Raw genomic sequence first — 17,086 nt, 5'->3', positions numbered from 1 at the left:
ATGAACAAGTTGGAGTGCTCAGTTAGGACATATTGAGCCAACAGAATTATGCTGGTATCCATTCCTACTGGAATAAACTCAGTGCAGCATATATCGTTATCAATGCACCAAACAATGAGGATTCTAACACAAAGTTTTTCATATCAAAACTCACCATTCATGAAGAGGAAGAGATAAATTTCAAATAGAGTCAAAGATTAGGCTCTTGGATTATTTGATAATCAAATTAAGAAAGTGGAGTAAATCTTAACCTATTGAAGGAATAGAAAAAGTTCTGACTGACTGGTTTCCCACAAAATCAAGATAATGGAAAACTCTTTACAAATTTACATTGATGACCAATTAGTTACTAACTGTGATTACCTCAAAGAGTATTAACAGTTAATCAGTTCACAAAGAACACTCAAAATGCTCAGATCATGGACATTATCACAGAATGATAGAAGTTCAGGAAAGTCCTTCCCAAATTTGACAACAATCTCAAAAATTTAGATGGTGTTACAAATGATGACATTGTTTGTTTTTCAGTTTATTTATTTTGAGAGAGACAGAGCACTAGCAGCGAAGGGGCAGAGACAGACAGAGAGAGAGGGAGAGAGAGAGAAAGAGAGAGAGAGAGAGAGAGAGAGAGAGAGAGAGAAAATCCCAAGCAGTCTCCGCAGGGTCAGCGCAGAGCCCAATATGGGGCTCGATCGGACGAAACTGTGAGATCATGACCTGAGCCGAAATCAGAATCAGGAGTCGAATGCTTAACTGACTGAGCCACCCAGGCACCCCAACACTGACATTGCTTTCTAAACTAAGAAAGAACAAGGTGGTATCTCCTATGTTAGAAGAAAGACTGCAATCCTAGCTTACTTGTTCTTTAGAACGTATCAGAAAAAGGGTTGCCCTATGGAGAAGCGATCAAAAACCATGACACCAAAGTAAATTTTTTTAAATTAAAAAAAAAAAAAGAGAAGTGTTGTACGTTTGGCAGGCAATACAGGAAAGCATTATTTTCTGGGTTTTGTAATGTCGCCAATATTTAGACTTTTTCTTAACGCCACAGTTTGCCACTTTTGAACCGACATTTGTTTTTGCAGTTTTAATTTTTTCCTCAAAGCGGTCTTCAAATTTGTGGCAGTTTCAGACCCCGTGAAATGTAGATTGGCACTTGTGGCCAGGCATCAACTCATCCTGTCCCCACCCCTACCCCTCAGCCACCTGGGCACCTGGGATCTTGTGGGCCCCATAGTCCCAGGTGCCCCCAAAAGGGCAATACACATGTGCCCAATGAATGGATAAATGTTTTGTTATTATTGGTGGTTGTCATTATTACTGTTAGCAACAAAAAGGAGAGGAAGAGGTTCCTGACATTTTGTTGAGGAAGTTAGGACGAGGGTGGCTTTGAACTTGTAACACTAAGTTGGAAGCTGAACTTGCACACCTGTGGGATATACTCTGGAGCAGAAGCACTAAAGACAGTGCCTACATTCCGAATCGTCCACCTTCATCTTTGGATAAGCCTGCTCCCGAGGACTCTGATGGAGAGGGCCAGGAGGGAGAAAAGTCACAGGCGCCTCAGGGATGTGGGAATCTCCGGAAGCCACTGGAGGCCACTCTGTAGGTGTGGCCTGGGAGCCCAGAGGCTGCTGACTGGATTCCTGCTTCCCAGGAGCTGCCTCCTGACTCCCCTGGATGCTGCAGCTGTCCCCTGAGGTCCCCAGAACCCATCATGATACACAGCGCATGGCGGGAATTTGATACGAATTTGCTGATTGAATCCATGGCACCCTTTGAGATGCGGTTCTGTTGGTTTTGAATGTCTGTGGTCTTCAAGATCCGCTACAACCGAGACTCTTCACCGAGGGTCTAGGAAGCCCCTGAAACTGGATGTAAACTACAGGCTCACGTGTGCTTTTCAGGGGGAGGCATCTACAGAACTCACCATATTCTCTATACTGTTTAAGGCCCCCAAGAAATCGAGAAACACTGGGAAAAACGAAGAAGCATGTGCCACTGGGAAAGTCATCCTAAACCACTGTTTTACAGAGAGCGGCACTCCAGGGGCGGGAGGAGCCTTGGGATGGTCCAGTGGGGCTAAGCCGACAGACCCAAACAGATGCCTGAGGACCCAGACAGATGCCTGGATGGGAAAAACGTGAGGTCCCAGGACATCGTCTGTCCTGCACTTTCCCTGGGATGGACCACAAAAAGTCTTCAGACTTAAGTGCTTATTGTATAACCAATACCTGTTCATTTATCCGTCACTGACTGAGGGCTCAGTCTGTGCCAAGCTCTGTGCTAGATGCTGGGGACATGTGGGGGCTAGGTTCCCAGGAGAGGGGACACAGTGAGTCTGTCTTATTTATCTCCATTCTCTCAGCTCTGGCTGCTGTCCAGCACATAGAAGGCACTCAATCATTAGCCACTGCCTTAGACAATGGGACAGAAAAGTGGTTCAGTCTCTGGTGTTTGGAACCTAGGAACCTCGGTTCGAATCACAGCCTGTCCACTCACGTGCCGTGTGACTCTGGGCAGGTCGCGTCACCTCTCTGAGGTTCAGTTTCCTGGAATGTAGGGCAGGAACTAACTTCAGGGGGCCTGGGGGTGGTTAAGAAGCTGACGGGCGAAAAGAGCCTGACTCAGGCTGAGCGCCTTTCCAGCTCTAGCTCTTGGAGTTAATATTGTCATCTTGATGTCAGGGAGCCCAGGCAAACACTCGGATCTCCACTCACCTTGCAGGGAATGGGGAGGACTCCCCAGATCACCTCCATGCCTCGTCCACACGAGGACCTAGGGATCAGAAATGGGGGTGTTGTAAGGGACGGTAGAGCAGCATCTAGTGGAAGGGAAGGACATTTGGAAGAGAAAGTTTCAGAGGCTGGGACAGAGGTTGGCACAGAAGCCAGGAATGTGACCAGCATGAGCTGGTGGCCTCAGCACAGGAGGTTAGACAAGGTCCCCTTAACGGGACCCAAGACTCAGGGCCAGTGCCGGAACAGCCTTCTCCCGGCCTCCCTCCCTCCTGGCCTCCCCAGGTGCTGGGTCTCCGGGTCCGCGGGCTCAGAGGCCCATCTGCCCTGTTCTGCTCCGTCTGTACTGTGTCCAGCTAAGGGCACTGCCTCCGCTGCCCCCACGTCCCCAGCGCTCAGGATGCCCGGGCAGGAGAGGGCTCTGTGCAGGGCGCAACTGGGCGTCTCCATGGCTCTGGGCCGCCCGTCAGCAGCTGGGCCTGCGTCCCTCTGGACACCAGGTCCTTCCTTGGGGTTCTGGCTCTGCTGGTCTCTGCAGGAATGTTCAAGAATGCTGTCCCTTCCCCTTTCCCCACCACCCCCTGCCCTCCCTCACACCCCTGCCCACAGCCCTTCCCCTCTGCCTTCTGCCAAAAGAATGCAGAACGAAGCAGCGTTCTCTCCTGGCCTGGTCTGCCTGGGAGAGTGGTGAGAAGAGACAGTTCTCTCAGGTTCATGAAGTAAACATTTGGTAGCAGAGGTCGTGAGGGTCTGGGGCTCCTTCGGGAAATCCTGGAGTGGGGTCACAGGCTGTGGGTAAGGAGTGGACCGTCTAGGAGGCGATGGGACTCTGTCCCCTGTCCCTGCAGGGTCTAGGGACGGATGAGGAGTCCTAGAGCCCGGATTTGGGGGAAAAGGAAGGAGCAGGGAAGGTGCCCCCTCAGAGCCAGTACAACCCCTCCCTGAGTCAGGCGGGCCTTAGCCCAGACTGCTTGGATGGTTACTCAGACCAACAGTCAGTGAAACACTGAGAGTCCCAGACTTCATTCGATAAACCACCAAAGCACCAGCCCAACAGGCCACGTTCCCAGTTGACTCACATTAGCTGCTCAGCCAGGGGTGGCCAGTTGAAGGGAACCTAATTCTTGGTAGAGCCGTCGTGTGACGGTTGGTTTGGGACGTCCTGGCTTCTGAGTCAGCTTGGGAGCCAAGCAGACGCCTGGCCACTGACGGTGCTCAGCTGGCCATTGGGGAAGGCTCCACACGAGGTGGCTTATGGTGTGAAGGTGTGGGTAAGGATGTGCACGGCTGGGCTCCTTCCCCTGCTCCTTCAGTGGGGCTTGGTTTGGGGAAAACAGTGTCATGTTTTGGGTCAGGGATTGATAGACCCAGAGAAGAGGCTGAGCTGCGATTCAGGCCGCTGTTCTGGCTCAGACGCCTCCTCCAGGAGGAACGTTGGGGCAGGAGGAGTTGAGGATTGGAGGGAGGGAAGCCCTTGGTTCAGGAGTCAAGGGCATGATCCAATGGACTTGCTTGGGGCTTCAGGGATCTCTGTCTCCGGGAACCCGTTGCATTCCTGTCCCAGATCCATCACTCATCGGTGTTGTGAATCTCTGAAGGTCTCTAAGGTTCCATGCCGGCAACTGTAAGATAGGGGTCCCCGGGCCCTGCTCTGAAGCAGGCTCCAGGCTCTGAGCTGTCAGCCCAGAGCCTGACGCGGGGCTCAAACCTAGGCATTGTGAGATCACGACCTGAGCTGAAGTCAGGACACTTAACCGACTGAGCCACCCAGGCACCCGTATCTGCTGGGTTTTTTAAGTGCACACTGCGAGATCCTGGAGCGCACGATCAGCTGGTGGACAGGAGATCAACAGTTTGAACTGTGAATAAGTCATTACTACTTTCGCTGTGATCTTCTGCCGGCCAGGTGCCCACTAGCTCTTATTGTGTGAATGCATTTCCCAGAGTGGTGTGAGATGGATGTGGAAGGACAATGTGTTCCTCATCTAAGAAGACACACACCTCACCCCCAGCAGCGGGTAGCAAAAACAGCATCCTGCCGCACCCCAGGGTGCACCCCGCAAACAAACCAATGGAAGGTGCTGTGGAAATTCAATCATCAAGCAAATTCAATACTGATGGAAGTTTATTCAGTGTACCCGTATAACGGAAAAGGGTAAGGTGCTGCGCCATATGCTTTTTTATTCCACCTGTGAAAAGTTCTCATTGACTGCAACAGACAGACCTTAAGGCTATGACCATGGAAGTAAACGTGGGTTAACAACTCAGCCTTGTTGACATTTCATGGGAAACGATGTCTCAAGCTAATGTTTGCACATTCACTGGCTGCTGAACAGGAGTGGAGCTAGATCTCTCCTTGAAACAGGGCTGGCAGATTATTTTCAAATTAATAAACCAGGTGCTTTTAAAGTAGTTCTTAATTAATAAACATAAAGTATTTAATTAATTAAATTATTCTGTAACTACTAAAGCTCTTCGGATTAACATAAAAATGGAGCAGATAACAGAGAAAGTTCTCCTACACCCTATCCTCTCCCCCCATCCTATTTCTTCTATTACTCGCCCCTAATCGTTTTGTGCTATGCTTGTCACTATTAGTGAACCAATATGGATGTATACTTGACATTGACGTTCACTCCTTGTGTTGTACATTTCTATGTTTTTTAAAGATTTATTTTGGAAAGAGAGCGTGCACACGTGCAAGTGGGGGAGGGGCAGAGAGAGAGGGGGAGAGAGAATCCCAAGCTGTCAGTGCAGAGCCTGACGCAGGGCTCCAACCCACGCACTGTGAGGTCGTGACCTGAGCCTAAATCAAGAGTCGGGTGCTTCATAATCAACTAAGCCACCCAGGTGCCCCAATTTCTATGTCCTTTTTTTGGAAAAAATATTGGATATCTGGTACCAACCAACCAGAAGAGTCTCACTGCTCTAATGAGCCCCTGGTTTCACCTGTTCACCCCTTCCTCTTTCCTTGAAACCCCTGGTCTTCTTAGTGTCTCTCCAGATCTGCCCTTTCCAAAATGTCACACCGTTGCAATCATGAACATGTCACGGTGACTTAGATGGCCTTTACTGGAAAGTCTAAAGGCTCTGTTTCTCATTTCTCTTCTGCTTCTTCCCATTGCCTTCCTTTTGCACCAAGGAAAACCCTGGTCATGGTTATTAACTAACCGGCTCCATAAGCCCCCTTCCGTGACCAGTCGACCAAAGCTGCCTAAGTGCCAAGTAGCACCACTCGTGACTGGCACGTCGTTCTAGATCCCCCCCAGGGCCTATCGAGGAAATTCCTCATGACACAGCAGACGAAGAGGCTCCATCTAATGCCAGGGTAAGGTCTCCTGTCTTTGTCTGAGATTGATATGTTGCTTTGGCGGTTTATTTCAGGATTGATGGATTTCACGCAGGATGATCTGACAGTGTATATCATGGATGGCACATGCAGTTTCCACGGTGGGGAGAGTGTCAGTTGGGAGTTTGTTACCAACAGATACCTGAGTCAAGAGGGCACTCAAAAATGACAGCATCCATTCCAAACTGGACAGCAGTGAACATCTTGGCATTTCTCTTCCTTGGAAAAGAATTTTATAATTGCCAATCAAAATGGACCTGAGACCTACCGTCCAGGAAAAGTTGGTGCCTTTTGGCATAAGTACACTTGCTCTACTCTTGCTTTTGGGTTCCCTTGAGTCGACTGCCTTTTCCCATCTGGTTTTCTAGACTCACCAAGAGAACAAAAGCCCCATGCAAGCAGAATACAGTATGACCTGACTCTCACTGTGTTTTCATTTCTGCGATTGCAGGGGGACTCAAGGCCCCGTGAAAATGGTACGTGTTTTAAAATCATTTACCCATGGAGGAAAAATCCTCAAGAAAGGAAAGGTGGGGCTTTCTTGCTGGTTTCAGTCTGGAAGGTTACCCTATTTCCAGCTTCCTGTTGGGAAAGGGGACATTTCTGGAAGGACCGATTTTCCAGATAAGAACCATGGCCAGTGCTCCAGTCCCTGGGAACAGCCACGCTCCCTTATACGGTGCGCGTCTGTGTGTACGGGCTTTAGGGGCAGGGTCTCTGTGTGCGTCTGCGTGGTGTGAACGTGTGGTGTGGGCAGTGCCTGTGGGTAAGAGCATGTGTTTCCCCGGGAGATATATGCCCCATGTACACGTCCCAATGCTGGGTCCTTTTTGTCCGAAAGAACCCCATCGCCCCACACGCTTTGCATACATTGTCTTGTTCAGCCCTCGCCACAGCTGTGCTGGCATTGGCTTTCTCTCCCCGCCCCTCGGAGAGAGGGGCAGAGGTGCAGAGATGAAGGGCCCAAGCTCAGGAGCTACCATGCGGCCCCCAGGCACGTGGCTGCAGCTCTGAACTCTGACCTGCACTCCTCACGCGCACTCGACGTGGGGCGAGGGAGTTACGGCATCGCATCTGGGAACATGCCTGGAGCGCCAGAGTCTACCCAGGTCCCAGATCCTGCCAGCCTTACAAGGTGGCCTCATCGGTCACGCAGCCCCCCCGCAGCCACACGTGCATTCAGCTGACTTTGGCACGGCCATTAGTGTGAAATGCACGTAGGAAGCCCTGTGCTCCCGGTCGGCCCACGGTTTCTGAGAAGTGTGAGGCCACCTCGGACAATGTAGGACAACACCTGTCAGTGCTGGGGGTCACTCCTCAGCCTCTGGCCCAAAGCAGATAAGACTCAGGGAGATACTTTAGGGCATTTAATAACAGGATCACCACAAGCCCTGGAAGCGTTGGGTTGTGTGAGCCTAATGGCCGGGGACAGTGACAAACAGGAACTCAATATGCGCTTTGTTATCAGCCCGGACTCTGCCTCTCTCTCCCTTCCCGTCCCTCTCCTTTGCCTCCTTCCTTCACCGAGACGGGTGGCCCGGAACAGCTCAGTTCTTGCTTGTTAACCCGTTGCTGCCGGGCAGGCTGGGCCCGTGTCATGTCAAGCAGAACCCCCTACGTCAGCACAGCAGCACCACCATTGAGTGATAGTTACCCTGTGTCCTCCTGGCTGCCTCCCGAGGGCCTGGCGGAGCAGCAACCTGGGACAGGGCCGAGGCCAAGGCCCCGTCCAGTGCCACGGTGAGCTGACCTGCCTGTGTCTGAGACACATACCCTGCTTTCTAGGTTTCTTTCTTTCAGTTGAATTCATGTGTGAAAATGTGGGCATGCCCATCAGAGACGATATTGATCAGTTCCTTGTTGGGGATGGGTGTCGAGTCCTACCAGTGACATCTGGTTCATGCGGCTGTTTGCGAAGGGTTGCACCAGCTCGTAGACTGTGTGTGTGTGTGGGGGGGGGTGGGGGTAGAGGGGGGCAGGACTTTCCTTAGCAGAAATCCCCCCTCATCAGACTAAGAATCTCATGACTGGCAACCGACATGGACTTGAGAGGACGTGATCCAGGAATTTTCAGCAGCGTTCTCTACTCTGGCCTTTGGGGCTTCTACTGGATGGTCTCCCGGCTAGGTCTCTAAAGTCACCCAGAGAACACATGGGAGCGATCTGATCCTCATGCTTGTCTGTCATTGCAGGTGGTCTCGGGAGTAAGTGAAAATAGTAAGTTCCATGGAGTCCCACACTTGCTGGGGAAAGATCTAGGTGGTGAGAGACCCGGGGCTTTCCTGCTGGCTTTCATTGGGAGCACCACCCCAATTCTGGGTGCCTGCTGGGAACGGGGGCTGGGGATGTGGGGAACGAGGCTGACACGACAGGGAAAGAACAGTGGTCATTTCTTCACAAGCACTTTTGCTCCCTTTGGGTGGTGAGGGTTTGTGTGTGTGGTGGTGGGCTCTTCCCTGTGTGAATCTAGGTGGTGTGGCTCTGAGTGTGAGTGTGAGTGTGTGTGCGTGTGTCTCCCTAGACTCCAAAAACACAGTTGACAACGTCAGCTTCTAAGTGAAACCTCCCATCACCATTGTTTCATGCAATTGTATGTACTTCAAACTTGATCAAATTCTGCACTTTGAGTGTATACAGTTCGTTGTATGCTAATAAACTTGGGGGGAAATCCCACTGCCAGCTAGAAAGGGTTCCCAGCATTCTAAGTGGACAAAACTGTTTCAGAATCACCATTATTGGGTCAATAACCACGTCATTTAATGATAGATCTCACCTCTGAGCAGGCTGTTTCCTTAACCCCATGGCAGGTGGATCAATCCTAATTTAAGAGAAGGAGCCCTAATGGTATCTAATTGGCCTCTGGGACAAGGGAGGCCAGAGAGGGTGATGGATTACGGGGAATAGCACAGCCTGTGGATGGGGAGCCAGGCACTGCGATGAGGCCCTCGGCCCTAAGCCCCATGGACTGTCTCTCACGCATCCCCTGCCTGGGGACCACTTATGAGCAGGGATGAGGCAGGACGAGCCGGGGTGCCGGGTGAGAGCACCACATAGACATCGTCCTAAAAGCCCGGGGAGAGGGCCTTCCTTCCTGTCCCAGCCTCTTCTCCATCTACCAGACTCTTTCCTTCATTGACACTGGGGAGGGGCAGACAGTGGAGTCAGGCCTCCTGTTCTCCCACCCAGGACATATCACAGGGATGGAACCAGAGCCAGGCCAGGCACAAGGAGGTTCCCAGGCCTGATCCACTGGGGGACGGGTGGGGGGGGCAGCTTGTACTCTTCCCCTGCTTCTGGGGGTCACCTGACAACCAGGCCTTGTCTACACACTGTTGGCCAAGAGTTATTTGGCTGGAAACACATTCATACAAAAGGATCTCACCCCATGTGACCAGGGCAGCTGTAGAACATTCTAGTTGTAGAGGAGGTGAGAGGGGCCCAGGCTCCAGTGCACAGGGAGTTGAGCAAAGTGGTGGGGGCTGATCCCAGGGTTAAGGTAGTCCTCGCTGTACCTTTCCCTGGCTCTGAGGACATCAGTTGGAGAGTTTGTCTGACAGGTATTGGAATTCTCGGTTCTAAACCCTATCCATTCTAACCCTTCCTTCCACTCGTGGGCACAGGAGCCCTAGCCCTGGGTGGTCACTACAAGGGCACTGACAGCATCTCCCTCACTCTTGTCTCACACAGTGCTCAGCACTGGGAAGCGCCTCTTGTAAAACCTCTGGGCTGGGATCTAGTTCAGGAGTGGAAAGTTTCCTCCTCAGTTTGTCCCAGCCTGTCGGGCCCCACACTATGTTGGGTATGTGCCCTGGCTCTGGTCCAGACCCGAGAGAGGGGGGGTGGTTTCCTGAGGACAGTGAGGTGCCCTCCCGCCCTGCTGCGCTGATTACATCCAGCACAGGTGTGGGGGGTGATGCTCTTCACTCTGCTTACAAGTGGGCCCCGGCTGGGATTCCTCGAGGGCTTGGGGGGTGGCCGTCCTCTCTGAGTGCTCCCAGGGACTCATGGAGTGCCTGGCACATGTGTATGAGCCCTAAGAACCTATTAATGGAAGATCGTGTCAGGCCAGCAAATCCTCTGCAGGCACCCCCAGGGCAGGCATGTCACGTCTTCTGCATCTTTGGATCCTACAGCTGCACTATCCAGGGGGGAAGCCACTAGCCAGATGTGCCGGCTCATGTTTAAATTAATTAAAGTAAATGAAGTTAAACATTCCATCCCTCATCACACTAGCCACAGTTCAGGTACCCAGCAGGTGCATGTTTACAACACAGAGCATTTCCATCCCGACAGACGGCTCTCCTGGGCAGCTGCTCGGAGCCTGGCCCAGGGTGTGCTCATGGAACCCACCGAACCCAACATGTGTCCGTCACAGTGGGAAGGTCAGGTTGGTTCGTGCCCAGGTGAGAGCTATCACCATCCAGTGCAGCTGGGGAAGTGCCAGGTGAAGGTGGATCCTTTCTCTCATTTGCAGGTTTGCAAGGGTGGTCAATGCCTCCTTGAAGGACTCTGACTCCACCGAGCCCAGGGAAGGTCTGAGGACCCAGAGGAAGGACAGCTGATGCCGAGTGGGCCAGCATGGCCTCAGCTGGGGCAGCAGGAACAGGGGAGACCCTCTCTCTAGTACGCTGCTTGCTCATGCTTGTGTCTGTAAAGGCTGGATTGTCCACTGAAGATATGATTCGAGCAGCGAGGATGAAGAACCCCCAGGCAGGGAGGGAACAGCCCTCAGGTGTATCAGGAAATGGTTTCTGGGAGCCGTCAGGTTCTACCTGCAGCTTTGGAGACTGAGGGAGGTGGGTATGAAATCAGAGAGAAAAGGAAATGTGCGTCCTTCTCATATTTTAATGCTGAAGGAATAAGAGCTGTTATGTCTGTTGGCTTAGGGTGTACTGTTCGCAATCTTTTCTTGCTTTGTTATTTAAAGTCTCTCTTTCCGCTAAGACCTGCTCTCTTCTGCTCTGCCTCTGCCAAGCATCAAAGCCTTGGTTACCGTAGGTTCCCACGTCTTGGGACTTGAGCAGGGGCAGTTTACTGGGTCGGATTTGGTGTGATCTGTGACAGAGGTGGTCTGATGAGGCATGTTGTGGCATGCACACTTGAAACGGAGACAAAGTGCTTCCATGTGAGCTGGGTGCTGGGGACCCGGGGACCCTCTCCCTCTGCACCTTCAGGTCACGGAGCAGCACCTGTACGGGCTACCTTCAGCTCTGCCCCTGGGTGAAAGGGTGCTCCCTGGGTGGGCATCGCAGAGAACGTTTCCTCTCCAGCTGCTGCAAGTGCTCCTGGGACCGTCTGAAGAAGTGAGGTGGGAGGTGCTCCCTGGAGCAAGTTCTCTCCTCCTCTCCTCACCCAAATCCTGGGTCCCTGGAGCCGAATAAATCCTGTACTTGCCTCCACGTGGAAGGGACCTCTGTGCACCTCCCCCCACCCCCACGCTGATACCCTCCCTGGTTGGCAGGATTTCTAGAGGCCTGTGTGAATGCCGCTGGGCCCTCGCACACACTGGGTCTCCACGCCCCGCTGAGCTGTCTCCTGGGAGTGAACAGCCCCAGGAAAGAGGCTCTTGGCAGTGGGGCTGGGCTTCCTGCCCCTGTCAGATCCCACTCCTCCAGCCACACAGCAATGGGCCTGCTCCCCACACCACGGTTATAGCCCTCCGTGTGATCTTTCTTGTGCCTGCCTGGGTCCTCCCCCACTCCTTCCAGTGCTCGGGGCAGAGGCTGGCAGGCACAGGGGTTTCTACGGCTGCACCTGTTGATGTTTTCCCCTCGCTTCACCTCTAGACTGGGGACTTTGGGCAAGTTATGTTACCTCTAATGTCACGGTCACTGTCCCTAAGGGGCTGGGACTTATGTGGAGGAAAGGGCTGTGGGAACGCCCAGTGTCCCTCAGGTACCCAAGGTCAGAGCAGGCACAGGCCAGCCACACGGTATGGGGAATGGATTGTCTTCTCCAACGGCCCAGCACAACCATGAAGGTGCCCCTGGATTTGGCTGGATTGATTAATTGATGGATTGCTCGGTTAGGGAAGGTGGCAGCATAGCCATGGCATGCACACTTGGGTTCCACTCTCCCCATATTGGAGGAAAATACAAAGGTGGAGGCTGACCAGGAGACGGGAAATGGACAGGAATCTGGAGGGAGGAAGGAGTCCAGGTGGTCATTGGGGAGGGAACTTGGGAGGCGGGCAGTGTATTGCACACAAAGTCCTAGGGACAGTGACTGCCTCTTGGAGGGACGGGGTGGCTCAGGTGCTGCTTCCTGGTCCCAGGCATGGAATCTGAGGACTAGGAAGGGCCTGGAGTCCCTGGACCTGCTCCTCATCACATTGGAGAAAGGTGGGAAGAGGGCCCCAGGGGGATTGTAGTGTGAGGGCACAGTTGCCATCTGGGGTCAGGGATGTAATCCCAGAAGCAGCAGCCTGAGTTCTCACCTCCCCTGACCTCATCCTCTCTTTCCCACGGCCACCCCATCACTGTCGCTGCCCTTGTGCCCGCAGAAGTCTGTTTTACAGATCCGGAGGGTTAGGATTCAGACACTAGCCATCTGCATATAATTTCCTTCCTACTTCTGGCTCTTTTCTATTTACTTCTGGCGCTTAAGTCTCCTGTGTGACTCTTCCCTGCTCCCTCTTTGGATGATTCCCATCCTGAAGGACCCAGTCCCATCCAGGCCCAGGAGGGCCTAGCATCTCCAGTGTCTATATAATCTCCCCAGCATCCCGTCACCAGCTTTCCCAGCAGCACCCTGTTCCCAGGGCTGAGCAGCCCTGTGTGGTGGCTTGGGCACCAGGCTGGAATGAGGAGGGCTGGGATCGCTCTGCTGGAGGGCCCCCTGGGAGCCTGTGTCTGCCCTGGCCGAGCCCGTCTTGGTGCTCTCCTGCCCCAGAGACGGGGATGGGGGCCTCTGCAATCACATGACTGTCTTCTGCCTTACAGCTACCAAGATCACAGAATTTTAAAACAAGAATTATTCCATCAGGAGTCTGATTCCAGAAATCCTCCTGTCGTGGATGAAAGAGAATGTGTCAGGAAAGAAGGGGCATGGAGTGGAACGGGAGGAGGAAATGGAGTGCAGAGAGGCAGGAGGAAGTGCAGAAGGCAAACAAGTGCCCTTCAGGGAACCTGAATGCCCAGGAGCTCGCTGGGGCAGCCCACAATGCACGTGACCTTGCAGGAGGACATGAAGGTTATGGCCACGTGCCACAAGTGAAGGGTGTACTGACAACATAGCCCAGGGAGCAGATAGCCATGCCCTGCCCAGCCCTAACTTTGTTGGGCCACTGACTCCTGACTCCACTGACTCCTGCATTTGGACGACAGGGCTGGAGGCCCCTGCGGGGCCACATGGAGCAGGTCACATTGTGTTCTTTGGGAAAGGTGTCCCTGGAGGGTTCAACATCTCAGTCCTGCAGGACCCTATGCTGCCCAACCCTCTCAAGGGAAACAGCGAGCACATCTGCCACTCAACAAGGTGAGATAGTGCAGGGTGGGCTGGGTTTTTCCCAGTTCAGGCTCCCAGGGAAAGAGGGAGGAGGACAGAGGCCGGGGGTCTCCCTGTGAATCAAGTAAGGTGGTTCCCCGGGCTCAGCTCCGCATCCTCATGGGCATAGAGCAGCCTGTCTTTAGATAGGGGCCACAGCAGCCTCCAGTCCGGCCTGGGAGTGTCCCAAGGCCAGTCATGCCCTCAAACCCTTCAGAGTCCTCTGGACGCCCTGGGTCACCTTGTGGCACCATTTCTCAGACTGGGATTCTATAGATTTGTCATATATGCAGAAAAACCAAAGAGAGCAGACAATTTTGAAGCAAATTCAATGCAGTGCTAACTTGGAATATGTTAAGGACTAAGGTTTTCCAGTTACTTACATTTCTCTTTCCAATTTTGTAAATAAATATAAGAAATAGAACTTGTATTATATTTTAAAAATCAGTGTCTTCTGTGACCTTACCTTGCTGGAATATGCTAAAGACATATAATTCATGATTTCGATAGGACGCGTACTGATTGTGTTTTAATTGAAAGCTGTAGGCAAAGTTTGATGGGGTGTTAGGAAGAAGGATTATGAGTGAGGCAAAGAGGGGAGAGTTTCACAGTCCATTGTCACTGTGCAGGGGTCATGATAGTCTGTATTGCATGTGGGATGGGGAGCAGGGTCACCACTCTCACCACCCTGTATCATTAGACCTCTTGTTCCTCACAGGGCCCAGAGGGTGGGACTTGGGCTTTTCCTCTTGTAATTCTTTTCGTTAGCTTCCCCAATTGGAGCTTTGTGTAGAGAGGAGCTGGTCTGTTTCCCCCTGGGAGAGTGGTAAAGCTTTCCTTGCCCATAGGAAAGGATCCGGTCTATAAGGGCCACCTATGCTTGCTTGGACCTTGTGTTTCAACATCTAACTTAGCCAAGGCCAATTCCTACCTCCTGTCCCCAGACGTGAGTCAGAGGACCTGGGACAGGACAGTTGCCTCACCTTGGTGTTTCAGCATCCTTCTGTGAAAAGGATGAGAATAGGTCTCCAAGGCCACTCCAGTTCCTCCATCTCAGACACCAGCTTCCCCAGCTGACCACCTGTCTTGATCTTATCTTTCTGAATGAGCACAGACAAAATGGGCACAACAAACCATCCTCACAGGGCTCCTTCTGGCATGAATTGACACACTGGAGGCAGCGGACATCACCACATTTTAGGAACATGGGTTTTTCTTTTTTTTTCTTTTTTTTTTTTTAATTTGCATGGTATTTATTTATTTAATATTATTTTTTGTTACTATTTATTTATTTATTTTTTCAATATATGAAATTTATTGTCAAAATGGTTTCCATACAACACCCAGTGCTCAGCCCAAAAGGTGCCCTCCTCAATACCCATCACCCACCCTTCCCTCCCTCCCACCTCCCATCAACCCTCAGTTTGTTCTCAGTTTTTAAGAGTCTCATGCTTTGGCTCTCTCTCCCACTCTAACCTCTTTTTGTTTTTTTCCTTCCCCTCCCCCATGGGTTTCTGTTAAGTCTCAGGATCCACATAAGAGTGACAACATATGGTATCTGTCTTTCTCTGTATGGCTTATTTCACTTAGCATCACACTCTCCAGTTCCATCCACGTTGCTACAAAGGGCCATGTTTCATTCTTTCTCATTGCCACGTAGTACTCCATTGTGTATATAAACCACAATTTCTTTATCCATTCATCAGTTGATGGACATTTAGGCTCTTTCCACAATTTGGCTATTGTTGAGAGTGCTGCTATAAAGATTGGGGTACAAGTGCCCCTATGCATCAGTACTCCTGTGTCCCTTGGGTAAATTCTTAGCAGTGCTATTGCTGGGTCATAGGGTAGGTCTATTTTTAATTTTCTGGGGAACCTCCACACTGTTTTCCAGAGTGGCCGCACCAATTTGCATTCCCACCAATAGTGCAAGAGGGTTCCCGTTTCTCCACGTCCTCTCCAGCATCTATAGCCTCCTGATTTGTTCATTCTGGCGACTCTGACTGGCGTGAGGTGATATCTGAGTATGGTTTTGATTTGTATTTCCCTGATAAGGAGCGACGTTGAGCATCTTTTCATGTGCCCTTGGCCATCCGGATGTCCTCTTTAGAGAAGTGTCTATTCATGTTTTCTGCCCATTTCTTCACTGGGTTATTTGTTTTTCGGGTGTGGAGTTTGGTGAGCTCTTTATAGATTTTGGATACTAGCCCTTTGTCTGATATGTCATTTGCAAATATCTTTTCCCATTCCGTTGGTTGCCTTTTAGTTTTGTTGGTTGTTTCCTTTGCAGTGCAGAAGCTTTTTATCTTCCTAAGGTCTCAGTAATTCATTTTTGCTTTTAATTCCCTTGCCTTTGGGGATGTGCCGAGTAAGAGATTGCTACGGCTGAGGTCAGAGAGGTCTTTTCCTGCTTTCTCCTCTAGGCTTTTGATGGTTTCCTGTCTCACATTCAGGTCCTTTTTCCATTTTGAGTTTATTTTTGTGAATGGTGTGAGGAAGTGGTCTAGTTTCAACCTTCTGCATGTTGCTGTCCAGTTCTCCCAGCACCATTTGTTAAAGAGACTGTCTTTTTTCCATTGGATGTTCTTTCCTGCTTTGTCAAAGATGAGTTGGCCATACGTTTGTGGGTCTAGTTCTGGGGTTTCTATTCTATTCCATTGGTCTATGTGTCTGTTTTTGTGCCAGGAACATGGGTTTTTCAGGATAACTGAGGCAGATGAGACATCTCCTTCCTTCTTTAAAATGTTCAGCCATACCCACTCTCTGTGGAAAAATGAGCATGATAGTTGAGTTTCCTAAGGACCTAAAGGAACAGGACTGCGTGGGGTTTTTATCCTCTTTGCTTGCATAGACGTGTCACATACCTACTACGTGTCCTCCCTCTACTAGGAAATGCCACGCACTACAAATATAAACATAAGTGACTCTTGGTGCTGCTCTTCTCATATTTGAGATGCTAGGTAGAATTAAAGTCTCAGTTGGTCATTCAGCTTTGACCTGAGCTGGTACAATAGATCAGACCTGGGGTGTCCAATATTGTAGCCACCAACCACCTGTGGAAATCGAGCCCCTGGAATTCAGCTCCTCTGAATTGAGCCGTGCTCTGAGTGTGACATGCACACTGATTCTGAGGACAGAATAAGAAAAAAAAAAAAAAGAAGAAGAAACTTTCCTGTTGAGGTTTTAAAAACAATGTATTTTTGAAATCAAATACACGTTCAAGTGGTACCATTTTGCCCATTACAATGATTTGATTTTTGACTTGTTTCTTTTTACCATAGAGCTACTAGACAATCTGTAGTTGACATGGGTGGGTCCCATTCTATTTCTGCCTGCGACTGCCAGTCTAGGCTGAGAGATCCTCCCAACTCGCAGAACCACTCCAACCTGGCCGTGGCTCAGACCCACAGCAGCAGCTGAGAGGTTGAACCAATCAATGGGAGAAACTCAATTCAACATCTCGTACAACAGTCCAAGTCATGATCTGTTCAGGGAAAAGAAAGAATATGTCATC

At 51.0% G+C, this 17,086-nt stretch overlaps 2 long non-coding RNA genes across 2 annotated transcripts in view; one reads left to right on the top strand and one right to left on the bottom strand.

The window, feature by feature from the left end:
- The first annotated feature begins 636 nt into the window (after window positions 1-636).
- On the top strand, window positions 637-6,507 carry LOC128313748 (uncharacterized). The gene is made up of 2 exons (XR_008294794.1): window positions 637-4,893; window positions 6,123-6,507. It is a non-coding gene; the product is annotated as an uncharacterized LOC128313748 (long non-coding RNA).
- An 8,315-nt stretch (window positions 6,508-14,822) lies between these two features.
- The window catches only part of LOC106987613 (uncharacterized), a 50,653-nt gene continuing 48,389 nt past the window's right edge, over window positions 14,823-17,086 (bottom strand). Inside the window, exon 14 of the long non-coding RNA XR_008294791.1 lies at window positions 14,823-17,056. This is a non-coding gene — a long non-coding RNA (uncharacterized LOC106987613). The remainder of the gene's footprint in view (window positions 17,057-17,086) is intronic.

This window comes from Acinonyx jubatus, unplaced genomic scaffold, assembly GCF_027475565.1.
Source record: "Acinonyx jubatus isolate Ajub_Pintada_27869175 unplaced genomic scaffold, VMU_Ajub_asm_v1.0 scaffold_22, whole genome shotgun sequence".
Taxonomy (NCBI): domain Eukaryota; kingdom Metazoa; phylum Chordata; class Mammalia; order Carnivora; family Felidae; genus Acinonyx; species Acinonyx jubatus.
Note: the sequence above shows the minus strand (reverse complement) of the source record. Positions and strands in the feature narration are given on the sequence as shown.